Below are 13762 nucleotides of genomic sequence, written 5' to 3'. Positions count from 1 at the left end.
CAAAAAATAAATCATAAAATAACATCATAGATATACTTCCGCCACAGATTTCTAAATGGATGTCTATAACACATGGGACATTCCAGATCCAGTGGCACTCAGGATGACTGGGTCATGTGAAATCCAGATGTTTGGAAAGATATTCCCAATAATTATTTCCTTATTGTAAATTAGGATTTTGAAAAGGGCATTCATTTTGACCTGTTGGTTAGTCCAACACTTTCCAAACTCTGCTCTTAGAACACTTGTTTGAAGGACTGTTAATAGGAATGCTGTGCAAAAAGCATTCTGTGGTCAAATGTTTAAGAAAACTTGGTTACACAAAGTTAAACAATTTACTTACTGCAGCCACTCCTCAGCCCCTTTAATGTGCTAAGAAGGGCCATGACAGGGACTATTAAGTATCCTTCCAAACCTATAACAATGTTCTCCCTTTTCCCCATGAATACCTATTTACATCTCTCAACACCAGGGAAAGCAGCATTTTTCACCACCATCCCAATATTTATATTTGTGAGTCAGCTTCTATTTGGAAAGAACTCAAGTCATGAACCCAGCTGATGATGCCACGAAGCACATAACTTGTAAAAAGCAACATGGTCCTTTAAAAATTCCTAAAGAGCTTCCCAAGCCCCTAATTTCTTGCACAGAAAGAGTACTGACTAGTAGGATGTGGTCTTAAAAGGAATATAATTTTACTTGTAAAACGGGAATAAGACAATAAAATGTAGTTTAAAGTCACATTTGGACACTGTTTAAAATGATCTTTGGGAAATAGGAATATTCAATCAAAAAGGAAAAAATATTTTTAGGAAATCCTTAAAAAAAAAAAAGAACACTGAAATTTGAAACTCCTGTACCTAAACTAAACTTCACATCAACTTGCTTTAAACAATGTTCACTTAACTTTAGGAGAATTTGATGTTATCACTGAGCCAAGAGATAACTAACTTCTTGCTCCCTCTTAAGATCATTTCCAGTTTCTAAGCAGATTTTCCTGCTTTAAGTTTATTTCCCAGTAACTGTTTCCAATTATGAGTTAACAAATCCTCAGTATTTTCTTTAAGGAGTTCTTAGAACAGCAGTCATTATGTTAAAACACATTGTAATAAACACAGCCAATGCTTTTTGTTATTAAAGTACCAGATTTTATTCTGGACACAGCTCTAGCAATTTTTGTTTAAGTCTGTATTATTAAGACTTCAGAGATAATAATTTGCATGAGAAAGACAGCTAAAACTGCAGCTTTTGCTACATCAGTCCTTTGGGTATTATGAAATTTCTATGACAAATCCTAATTTACTACAATCAAATGTTCTTTGGATTGATGTATTAAAATACTGTTTTAGCTCTACTGGATTTTCAATATGCTTTTCTAGATTTGACAGAGACAAAACAACAAATTTGAAAAACATTAAATTATCTTTTTATAAGATTAATTTTACCACCTGCTCTCCCTTAAACGGGGAATGCTTAAAAAATTCAAAGCCAAGAGTTTTTTCCCTCCTTGGTCTACATCAATATAAATGCATGAAATACAGATGCCAAATGTTCAACACCCGCCACCCTTCTTTAGCAGACCATTGTTTTCTATTATCAGAAAGCAGTTATGAGTCATGTATGTGTGGTAACGGTGATGGTGGGCTGTATTAGGCAATACACAAAGAATTAAACAGATGCAGTTCCTGGCTTCCAGGGGCTTGAAGAGAGAAATGAAAAACCAAACATAAAACCAAAGAAACAGTACATCTGCCTATCAAAACTTATCAGCTGCAAATACACTCCCGGAATGAGAGGACAAAGAATAGGTATGCAGCATTATGGGAGAGGAGGTGGTCACTATCGAATAGGAATGGATAAAGGTCAGGAAAAGTAAGAGGCTTTACTGTGGCAATCCAAGATAACTTTCTGTAAGACAAAAAATGCTAGGAGCAGTTTAAATAATAGGAAATAATACCAGTAAGTAAAGGGTCATGTGGAAGAACAGGAAAAAAGACTTCTTTAAGAACTGTGCTTCTTGGAAGGAGAGTGGGCACAGGAAGGGACAGAAGCAGTGCAGAGTTCGAAAAGGAAACCTAAACAGGGGTACACAAGAGGCAATGCGAGAGACGTCAGGCCAGGAGCTGAGGAGCTAGGTCCCGGGTCCCAGACAGAGCCTTAAATAAGGGTAGGAATTTAGAGTATTGAGCAGATGGTGATAAAGGGTCGAAGAAGTAAATGAAGAAGTAAACAAATATAGGATGTGTGAAAATTCAGCAACAGACAGTGCTAGAGATTGGGAGGGGGAACTTTGGAAAAGCAGGGGGCAATGATCCTGGTGGAAGAGACCCCTATGTGGCCTAAGGGCATTCCTAATGAGGGAGGGCCAGAAAAGAGCAAGTATGGGAGGTAGCCACTGTTCTGTAAGATTTAGATATTGCTAAATATATCACATGGCTAAATCAATCAGTATTGATTTACCCAAGATATAATCCTATCATGATGAATCAGAAAAAAAAGTCTTGTGAACAGATTGTTAATTTTTGCTATAAAGGGGAAGAATGAACTTGCAGTGATAAAATATTAACAATTCTGTTTCCACATACTTTGCCAACAAACACACCACCACACATACCAATATAAGAATCCAGATACAAAACTAGTTTAAAATTCTCAAAAGGACACCCATTCTCATAATTTAGATGCTTTGTAACAATGGTTCTCCTCCTACTCAACAAATATCTTGCCATGACAATTAAATCAACATTTTCCAACATACATTAGCAATACCAACACCTACACTAAGTCAGAAAGTACGCCCCCCACACTATCTTCTGTGGATATTTCAGAGAGTAAAAAGAAAGTAAAAAGGGCCTACAATGTAAATGATAAACAGAGCTGTAATGGAAATCAAAACTACTAAAGAAACAGTTGCTGAATGAAACACAAATTAGTAAGAACATGATCTCTGTTAGATAACTACTACTTGGGATTATGCATTTGGGAACTCAGTAAAGAGTGTAACCATTTGGGGTAACTTCTCTATTTATAAATTGTTTGAAACCAAGAAAGAAATGTGGCAATTAAAAAAAACAAAGTAAGCTGACGTAGACACACCGATTAGGCACTGGGCTAGGCATGAAGATAAGATGAAAAAGGCAAAATGCCAAAGAGTCAGTGAGGAGAGACACAGATACGACAAACAAACCTTGTGGCTTAGTGTAAAATGTGACACAAAGGTGGTCTGGGGAAAGTGAATTTCAGAGAGGGCCTACCTCTGCTGAAAAAGGGGTCAGGAATTACGGTCAAGGGAGGTTTCCCACAGGGGATGAAACGAGAGCCAAGCCTGACCGGTCAGCAGGCAGACAATGGAAGGCAGGACACCACATGCAGTGACTGACACGACAGAAACTAACCAAGGCACGAAAGAACCGAGAGCGTGCAGCACACACAGTTCATGCGGGAGGTCAGGGTGCGTGTGTGTGCGACAGAGGATGAGAGATAAGACTGAACTGGAGAGGTTGGCTGGGGCCAGATAATGAAGAGCTTTGTATGCTGGGTGAAGAGGTTAGGACTTGGTTCTGTGGGCAGTAGGAATCACTGGTGGATTTTCAATAAGGTTCAGACTTGCCTTTTATAAAGGTCACTCCAATAGCAGTGGGATGGAGGACTGATCTGCTTATTGTTGGTAGGGGAGGGTGGGCAAAGGGTGGAGACAGGCACTTATTTGCTAACTATCAGCATGCTTATTATTAATATTTCTTTTCTTGGCCATCTAAGCTATTAGAACTGCACATGAGACACGTGATTACAAAATTGAGGAGGCAAGGGATGTTTTAAGAGGAATTTAAGAGTTGGGACCTAACTGCATGGAGTACGATTACACATGAGCTGAAGGAGTAGAAAGAGTCCAGCATGTGTCCCATGCTTCTGGTCTGGGTAATTGGATAATGGTGTCATTAAGTGTGACAGGAATTGCAGGAGGTGGAACACATTTAAGTGGGAAGATGATGCAAATAAAATATAGAATTCCAACTTTAGCAAATGTCAATTAAGTATAAAGTTTTTCTGGACATACTCCGTCCAGTTTTAACCAGATGGGTTAGACTCTGGCACTTTGGCTTCCTGCCTGTAACTGTTTTCTACAAGGACAAATCTGTCACTTCAAACTAATTAACACCTGCCCTAATCAGCCGGACTAACTAGACACAATTAATAGGTCCTCTTATTTTATTACTGTGATATAAAGTGAAAATGTCTCTTAAAACTGAGGGTCATCACGATAGAAAGATAAAGATCAAACGCAGTATGAAGAGTGTGAAGGCTCTTCGGCTACAGACTTAAGTAAGACAGGCATGACAGATGGGCTATGTTTGCTGCTGCTAAAGAAATTTTACAGGCGCACAAAATATAGCTGGCTTTTGATACCTGGCTTTGATGTTTCCAGGAACTCATTTAGCAATGCTGGAATATCTGGCAGCTTACATATCCCTTCAAATATGTTACAAGGTGATGGGAATCAAAGCCATGGCATATACGATACCAACATGCTTTGTAAAAGCAGTGTAATTATTCAACTTCAGAGGACTGACTATGTACTCTTACCTTTCTGCTTTAGAAGCATAGTAACTGTCATTTATTCTGTTACTAATTAAGATTTTTGGGTAACAACTGGGTTTTTCTCTTTGTATCCAGAAACAGCTAGAGACACAGAGACATACCTCCATCAAAACTGGGAGTTTACACTATTATACACATGGCCCTCAGTAGTTATGGGAAGCTAAGAATCAAATGTTGACTCTCAATTAAATCTGCTCACATCTAAGGAGACCCTGACCTAATCCAGACAAGTTTGCTGAGGCTTACATCACTCTGTAAAACAATTAACATTAATTTTGGATCATGGATTTATCTTACGGTTCTGAATACCTCAAAAGATTTTGGGGTAAGTAAAAATATCCCCCACTTTAAGATAGAGCTCTATAAAAGGGATCATTAAAAGGCACAACTGTGACTGTGTGTGCTGCTACCTTGATCCCTCTTGGGACATCTTGGAAACAGGGGAAAGAGAGGGCAGCAAGTTAGTGAGTAGAATGTTGTCTAGAATCACATTTATCTGTGTGCTAAATCCCATTTACAAATTGTCACACATCTAATCAGTGGTCTTAAGGTCATTCTAGAAGTGAACAGTGAAATAAAAACGAGAGTATAAGAGATAGGAGGAAAATGGAAGGCAGGAAGGTTTCCTAAACGAAAGGATACCCTGCTTTTAAGCTTTTGTAATTCTACTGCCTCCAAAAGAATGTGGGCCACTAAACAAACACATAACACAGTTTATTCTCAAGAAGCTATACTAAGACACAGCCATTTGAGTACATCAAAATGTTTCCTAAACCCCTAAGAAATAATGTCACACAATGAAGTCCCGTCCACTCTATGCAACCACTAAAACAAATGACTATATCCACTTGGGGAAAAGAACTTATTAAAACACTGTTGTGTTGGGCTTTTTTTGTTGTTTTATTACAAAACTACCAGCTCAATGCAAAGAATACGAAAGAACTTTCCAATAAGATGTGGATAAGTCTAAAATCTTTTGTAAATAAAAATTATGAGATCATAAGGTGGCACTGCTATCTATTTATGGAGGCATGCGATTAAATTTTGCATCTTGAAGACATCAGAAATGTCATACAGCCTTAACTTTTATCCAAGTTCAGTCATATGTCCTGAGACTCCTAGAAGGTAATTTACGGGAGACGTACTTCTCAATCATGGCCTGAAGAGGAAGTGAAACTTAATTTCTACAAGAACAGCTGAGATAGAAAGCACATAATAGATTTTAAAAATGTGGATCATGCTTTACATAATCCTTAAATTTTGCAGTTGTTGCTTTTAATGACGATGCATAAATATCCCCTTTGTTAAGTGAAATATTTTTAAACCAAAATTTCTATCTTACCTCAGAGTAAACAATAAAAAATGCCTGCCATGTACTCAGCACAAATAATGATTAATTCAATTTTGTGGATATAGAATTTGACAGCATTTAAAGAGAACTGAAATATACTTGTTTATAAAACTTTTCTACATAAATATTATAAAACCAGTTATATGTAAATGCAATAATTGCTTAAAAATAGTTGTTTTCAAATAAGATATAAAAATTCAGAATTCATTTACACATAAATGAAATACTAACTATAATTAATTATCATAAAATATACCCTCCAATAACTCCCAGTAAAATACAATCTGCTAGCTTAATTTATGGGTTGATTTTTAAAATTACAAACAACTGCTAAAAAAGGTTTTTATTCAGAACTCAATTGAGCCTTGTCTCTCCCAACAATTAGTATCATAAACTAATTGATACAATGAACAAATTAAAAATAGAATCAATGATGGCTTATTATAAGAACCCAGAGATGAATAAGAAACGCTTTCAGCACTAGAGATTTGAATGTATGCAAACTAACTATATAACAAATGCATCACACCCTGAGTTTTTAAAGCAAATTTCTGAAAGAAAAAAAAAAAGGACCTCCTATAGAAAACATACTAAGAAGTTTTTGTTTTTTTTTGTTTTTGGTCTAGGTTTTGTAAACTACAACCACAAAGCCTTTTAGCAGGGTTTTAAGTCAGTCAACTTTTCCTAGGAGAGAGGGAATCTACAAAGTCAAATTTCTCTAACAGATTTAATTTTATCAATTTTTTAAGACAGTCTACATTATTTTTTAGTAGTAAATTAATTGTAGAAGACTTTACATAATGCTTTTGAGGTGTAGCAACATTTGGACAATCCAAATGTCAGAAAGCAAGCAAGCAAAGTTCCCCATTTCACATACTCTATTCCCATTCAAGGATGTCTTTTATTAATTTGGAAAGCAAACCTAGCATTTCTGTTGTGCTTATTTTTATTCTCTCAATGTCTGGAAATGAAAGAGAGAAGCCAGGTGACAGTAAGAAACCAAAGACCAACCACAGCAGGAAATTTAATTTAGAGTATTTTGTGCCATTTGCCCTCTCAGCACCCTGATCAGCTGCAGGAGCTGAGGCGATCACAGGGCACAGGCAAAGCACACCCTTACGCTCCTGCCCCTGCCCTCTTCACTTACTATTCAGTGCGGGTAAAAATTTAGAGCAAAGAAGGTCACCCAAACTCCATGGCTATGTCAACGAGATGGGACAATCTAAGACCCTCTTAATCCAAAAAGAAAAAAACTAATGTAATAAAAAGAAATTCCAGTAAATGTGGCCTAAACATTTTCCAATTATTATGAAAAGTGCTATGTTTCAACATTAAGACTATTCACAAATCCTTCCTTATGCTCAGAAGCAATTGCGCTAAAACAAAGAACGTCTATTTGCATAACAAATACAAATTCCCTGAACAAATCTTTCTTAGACAACTTAGTCATGGGGATTCTAATACACTCCTTACACAACATTTTGTGGCACACATACTCCCAAGTCACTGGTTTCTGTAGAATGTGAACAGTCACCACTCCAGCATTGCCACTCTCATAGGAGTTTACCCTTTCATTGTGATGACCATTGCAAAGGTTCTTTACTGGTCAAGTGGGTGTCACCAGTAAGTAAACAGCACACAGCAGAGAAGGATCTAGGAGACAGACAAATTCTGTTGTATGGACACTACAAACAGGAATGCTTAGTTAACTCCCTTCCATGCTTGTCTTAGCAACAGTAACTGACTAGGTCAGCAAAGAAAGGAAGTTTTAGAAGTAGCAATTTATTAATATCAACTTCTAAATTTGAGTTCATGATCACAGAATTGGTTATATTTAGCATAAAACTGCATTACTGCCTTTTGCACAGATTAAATATAAATCTTTACAAACTACCAAGCTGAGTAAGTGGAATTTATTTTACAAAGAATCCTTGATTTTCAAAGATTTCAAAATGTATTTCATCAGAAAACCTACCTCTTGTAATTTCAAATTCCCCTATTAACAAGGAATTTATCTATATTGGAAATTTGAGGCTTTCAGTTAATGAGTCAGGGATTGGGCTGGATTAGTTTTAACACAGGGATTTTAAAAAGAGGTGAGTCTGTGTAATATAATTCCTGGTCCCTGGAAAGCACTACCATAAATAATCTATAGATATAAAAAAATGTTTTTGTTAAAAAATTTCCTTCATATCTAAAATGTGACTTGTTTTGCTCCTAGAAATGGTCAACTATATTCATATTTTATTCCTTTGTACAGTGTTTATGGTGTTGCAAAGAACTGTTCAACCCAAGATCTTAAGCCACTACCTAACAATATCAAACCCAGAATGAAACAGAAAATGGTTCAATCCTCAGCACTCTGGTGTCTTCCAAAGATATAAAATCAATCATGGTCACTTCACTTTAATTTAAGATTCTCAGATTTATTTTAGAAGAGAAACTTTACTAGTTTTAACAAAGGGAGTTTCTTGCAAAACTTACCAGTGTCCAATTTGAACCAGCCTCACAGAAAGTTGTGCCAGAATAATCAAGTCATCTTGTAACGCAAAATGTATGTTTTTTCTTTTGAAAAATGATATACATATGTACTTAAGTTTTCCTCCCACAAAAGGCAACTGCAACTCACAAACAGGATACAAGTAATTATTAAAGGCTGTTGACCTAGGTTAAGAGGACCTCAGGTCCTAATTTAAATGTGATCAAAATTACTATCAGACAAAGGATGCAGAGTCTGGTGGTCTCAAAATCGGGGAATAAGAAATAAGAAAGGCCATAGGAAAAGTCACAATTTCAAATGTCTAGATTTTAGTAGCATTCCTTGAGTAGTCAAGGTTTGTATGGGCTATATACATACTGCTTTACCGTTTAGAAATAGCCCCCAAACCAATATAAAACTAAGAATCATTAAGAATCTATCAGAGATGCACTGATAGAATTTATGAATTTCCTTTGCTTTATGGTAGAATGCAAATCTAGAATCCTGAGATTCTAGTGTAACAACAGTAAACAGATTTACAGGACACAGTAAATTAGTCAAAAGTTGCAGTTTCTGCATGTCCACACATGCAGAATAAAGTTTTAAATGTTGGAGTTATTACTTACTTTTCTCCCAGTTTATTTATAATAAAAAGTAAAAGCTTTAGAGTAAACTCAATAAGAAAATGCATAATATATGATGTACTTGTAGGGATTGCCAGATAACCTTATAAACTATTTCTTCCAATTGTCTTTGCTTTTTGCAAGGTTCATTTTCATTACCATAAATACATCAGGAACAGACTGACCCCAACCTGAAGCCAGGTGACAGCTGCTTGAAAGTCTAATCTGTTTACTGATAAGAAAAAAAAAAAAAACCAGAAAAGAAATAAATGAATGATTGCTATTGATTCCCATGATAGCTCTATACAGACCCACTAACTCCTCTGGGTTAGTATAGACAGAAGCCAATTAGTTTTATTTCATATGTAAATAGAAGCATAAAGAGGTACAAAAAATAATTCATTGGATTGCTTTATCCTAAAACACAAGGCACACATTTTGAAAGTCACTTCAAGTACAGTTCTTGCTTATGGAGCTCTCTCTTTCTCTTAGGCAGGAATTTTTAAAATAAATTCAAACTCATCCAGCTGTGTATATTCAAGAAATACCAAAAAGTCACAAGGCATAGTAAGTTTCAGCTGTTCTCATCTTTCCAGTATTATCAATAACACATAATGAGGTAGTTCATACATCATCACAGCTGTGCAGGCCAGAGTTAACTTGGCTAATTTAACTATTCCAGTAGAGTTCTGTCAGGAGCTTGCTCTATTTTGGATAATCTACTCTGCAAGTCATATACCGTGTTTCCCCGAAAATAAGACCTAGCCGGACAATCAGTTCTAATGAGTCTTTTGGAGCAAAAGTTAATATTAAGACCCGGCCTTATTTTATTTTAAGACCGGGTCTTATCTAACATAATAGAAGACCAGGTCTTATATTAATTTTTGCTCCAAAAGACGCATTAGAGCTGATTGTTCAACTAGGTCTTATTTTCGGGGAAACACGGTAGAAAAGAACAGAGTATGACCTTTATTATCATTAATATGCAGTTCTCCCACCTTCTTTCAGAGTTCCTGTTAAATCATCTAATGATATTGTCCTTTGGAAAATTAAAAAACAACAACACACAACAAAACTTCTAAGAGCAATTAGCAATTGAAATCACGCAAAACTAAGACTATGACAACAGTAGGCTTAAGCTATATCAAGTAAAACTCCCTCTTTTATCAATATCCTTTAATTCCAAAGAGAAGAGCACTGTCCTCTGAGAAAAATTAACCATGAAGTCAAGGTCTGCAAGTTTCTACTCCACCCTCCCACTCTTTCAGAAAATTCAGAATTAGAAATTAATCACCGGTCATATTTTCACCTACAGATTACCTCCAAAATAAGGTTTGCAGAATGCCTCTTCTTTATGGTTGATAATGACTATGAGACTTCTTTAAAATGTATGTAATGTAGGAACTAGTGGCGATCTTATTTGCTAATGGGAAACTTGCACATCCTCCATGATTTTAATTATCCATAACAGTAATCTACAGTTAGTGAAGCTTTTAAAACTGCTTAGACCTGCCATTTAGTGTCATTTTCTATTAAGGATGAGTGCCTAAACTGGCAGAGACTGTGTTTTCTTAATCAAAACATAACATTCAATGTTGTTTTCTTAACTTCCTATTTGGAATTTGGAAATTCTCCAAAGCCCATCCCGTGTGTAAAAGCCTCAGCATCAAAATATGGGGAGTTCATACATACAACTAGTTTCCAGTTAATGTTGGCAATAAACATCTGCAGACGTACAAAGGCAGAGTGTGATGGCAAAGTGGGATTATATCATAACTTGGGGTGAAGGCAAAATTGAAAAATAATTAAAATAATTTCATTATAATGAACCAAGTAAGCATTTATTATTATTGAAATCCTTTTTTTAAAATGCATTTTTTAGTATCTAAGTATCTTGACTAAAGAATTGGAAGGGACCTGTGAAGTCAGGTCAACTTACTTTCCCATTTGATTCTTGAGAATAAAATAAACACTGCACATCTAATTTGGATTAATTTAGATGTTAAAACTAATACATTTGCAAAACAAAGAATTTTATCTGCATAGTAGACTCAGAACTCTGAACCTTCCCCAAGTTCCACACAATGAAGCATTATGGATATAATATGTAATAATGATTTACCAAGTCATATAAAATACTGAACACAGTGGGATCAACAACTGCCATTCATTATTCCTGAATCCAAAGACTGCTGGGTCTGACTTGGGCATATACACAGCTGAACACATACTTCCTGGTTATGTGCAATCTGCAGAGATAGACCAGCTTTACAGGCCTGACCACAGAGATTAATAGCTTTAGCCAAATAATGTGGTAACCATGTGAACCTGGGCTGCTCCAGCTTGTTTGTGAATCTCTCAGCAAGGCTCAACATGCCGTTATCTGCATCTTGTTGCCAGGAAACACAACATCGCTTTGGAATACAAGGAAAACCAGGTTGCAATGACCACAGGTCAACTTCCCCAAAGCCTAATTTTTGACACTCAGCTATCTCAATCTTATACATTTCTTACTGTAGTCCATGGAGGACTTCACTTTACTAGTACTTAACTGTTAATACTTTTTGCTATTTTTATCAGGGCAGGACCACTTACTACCTACCATTAACAATGTAGCAGCAGCAACAGTAATTACAAATAATAATTCACTTACACTTCTGTCAGTGTCAAATAAACCTTACTTCATTAAAACTGTCCTGGAAATCAAGCACTCACAGCAACAACTTTGTAACTGGTCCAACAATGCATACTTATGCGCCTATATCTATGTCTATTCTTCCATAAAGTAATTTTACCAAATATGCTGCTGACCTAAGAGTTCTTGGATTTTCTGGGATCAAAATATCTGTCTTGCCTTGCTCATGATAACAGAATGTAATGTGGTGGACAATAACCCTAGTTTCTTCCTGACCAAGTCAAACAGAAACTTAATGTACCAAGATGCTAAAGTGCTCAGCAGACTGGAAATGTGCTTCGTAAGAGTGAAGTGGGAGTCTATGGTTCTGCACCGCTTTGCAATCTGGAGATGGAAGGATCAGCGTGGCGTTGAGAGGATATAAAATTAATTCCCCTTCGCATAGCAATTAGAATTGCTGGCTCACGGACAACAGAAATTTTGGACAATACCTTATTAAAAAGATTTTTAAGAGAAAATGGAAAATGTTTCTGTCTTCCAATGCTGACTCAAAATAAATAAATAAGAGTACTTAGCTTTAATACAGGATCTAAGAAGTTTGCTACCCAAGCATGATAGAATCTTGAAGGCATTATATTATCAAGATAACACATTTACAATCAGGGAAACTACACTCTTGATATCATCTTACTTTTATCCCAAGAGGTATTCTATATAATAAATAATACCTTTAAACTTGGACCTTATATTGTTTCTCATCTTGTTCCATACATCCTTTAGATGTCCCTTTGCATTTTAGAAGATGCAAAGTTCTAGTCTCATAATTAAGTTGCTAAAAAGACACAGATCTGTATACTATATAACTGAAATACTGAAACACTGAACGAAAACCACTTACCTAATACTAAATGGGAGCTAGAGAAGTTAAAAAAAAAAAAAGACCAGGTCTCCAACAATGCCAACAACGCTTAGCACTGTTGGAACACTTAAGATTAACATTAGGGCTAACAGAACAGACAACTCGGAAATGGCTTACTGCCCCATTTGCTTACTCCAGACACGTGAGCAGCGCAAGCCAGATCCCCTCATGGTATCCCAAATCAGGTAGCATGGACAGAAGTGCTCTTCTCCCCCCATATAATTTTAACACTTATTCTTGGTCATACACAAATAACTATTAACATCACACATTTTAACTCCTATACTACAGGAGAAACAACTTAGAAATATAAAGATTAATATTATACAGCCACTTTAACACTAGCCACTTTACATGTGGCATCTATTACATTTTTCTTCTTAGTTCAATTAAAGAATTCAGATGTGTCAATTTTAGTTCCCTATCAGTGAATATTGTTTGGACACCCACACTAAAAGAACCAAATTATTTATATACATGTCTTCCATACAAAAACATGGGGATAACTGTGTTTTATGTACATGAGAAACAAACATACCGATTAACATGAACCTTCCCTTCACTCATTTAAAAAATACCCTGAATTGTGGAATAATTTGTTTTATCTGTAAAATACACAGAATAATAAGCTTAATAGTAAAAACCTTTAAGGAAACAAACAAACAAACAAAAAAGAGATGTTTAACAGGTTTGGGCACGATTCATAAGTTTGGGGAAAACTTCTATCATTCACAGAAAGTTTATACCATTCAAAACAAAAAGGGGGCCATGAAACTCTCCAGATAATACTATTTTCCTTTATAAAGCAGCCTCTAATCAATATGCAAAATTTTTAAATCAGATAAATTAGGTATTCTTTATTTATGTTGTAAGATTCACCATGGATTTTCTTTCAAAAGTAAGCTCTCCTGTGATTAAAACTGTATTTGATTCACAACGTTCAATGTATATGCAACTTCTCAGTCACGTACATATTGCACAGTGACATCTGAATTGTTCAAATCACAAAAACTTCATTGTCTGGTTAGGTAAACACCCTGCATTTAACCACCATGAAAAATTAGGATAGCACACAGCCAAAAGAATAACAGTGGAAAAAAGGATAAAACCTGTTAGGTTACTATTAAAAGAAACCACCTCACGAAGCTTTTAACTT

At 35.8% G+C, this 13762-nt stretch overlaps 1 protein-coding gene across 4 annotated transcripts in view; it reads right to left on the bottom strand.

Moving 5' to 3' along the window:
• The window catches only part of TIPARP (TCDD inducible poly(ADP-ribose) polymerase), a 116110-nt gene that overhangs the window by 10939 nt on the left and 91409 nt on the right, over positions 1-13762 (bottom strand). The gene's annotated exons all lie outside the window — the stretch shown is intronic.

The sequence above is a fragment of the Rhinolophus sinicus genome, linkage group LG01 (assembly GCF_036562045.2).
Source record: "Rhinolophus sinicus isolate RSC01 linkage group LG01, ASM3656204v1, whole genome shotgun sequence".
In the NCBI taxonomy this organism is placed as follows: domain Eukaryota; kingdom Metazoa; phylum Chordata; class Mammalia; order Chiroptera; family Rhinolophidae; genus Rhinolophus; species Rhinolophus sinicus.
The sequence above is the reverse complement of the archived record's forward strand: the minus strand, read 5'-3'. Positions and strand labels throughout refer to the sequence as shown.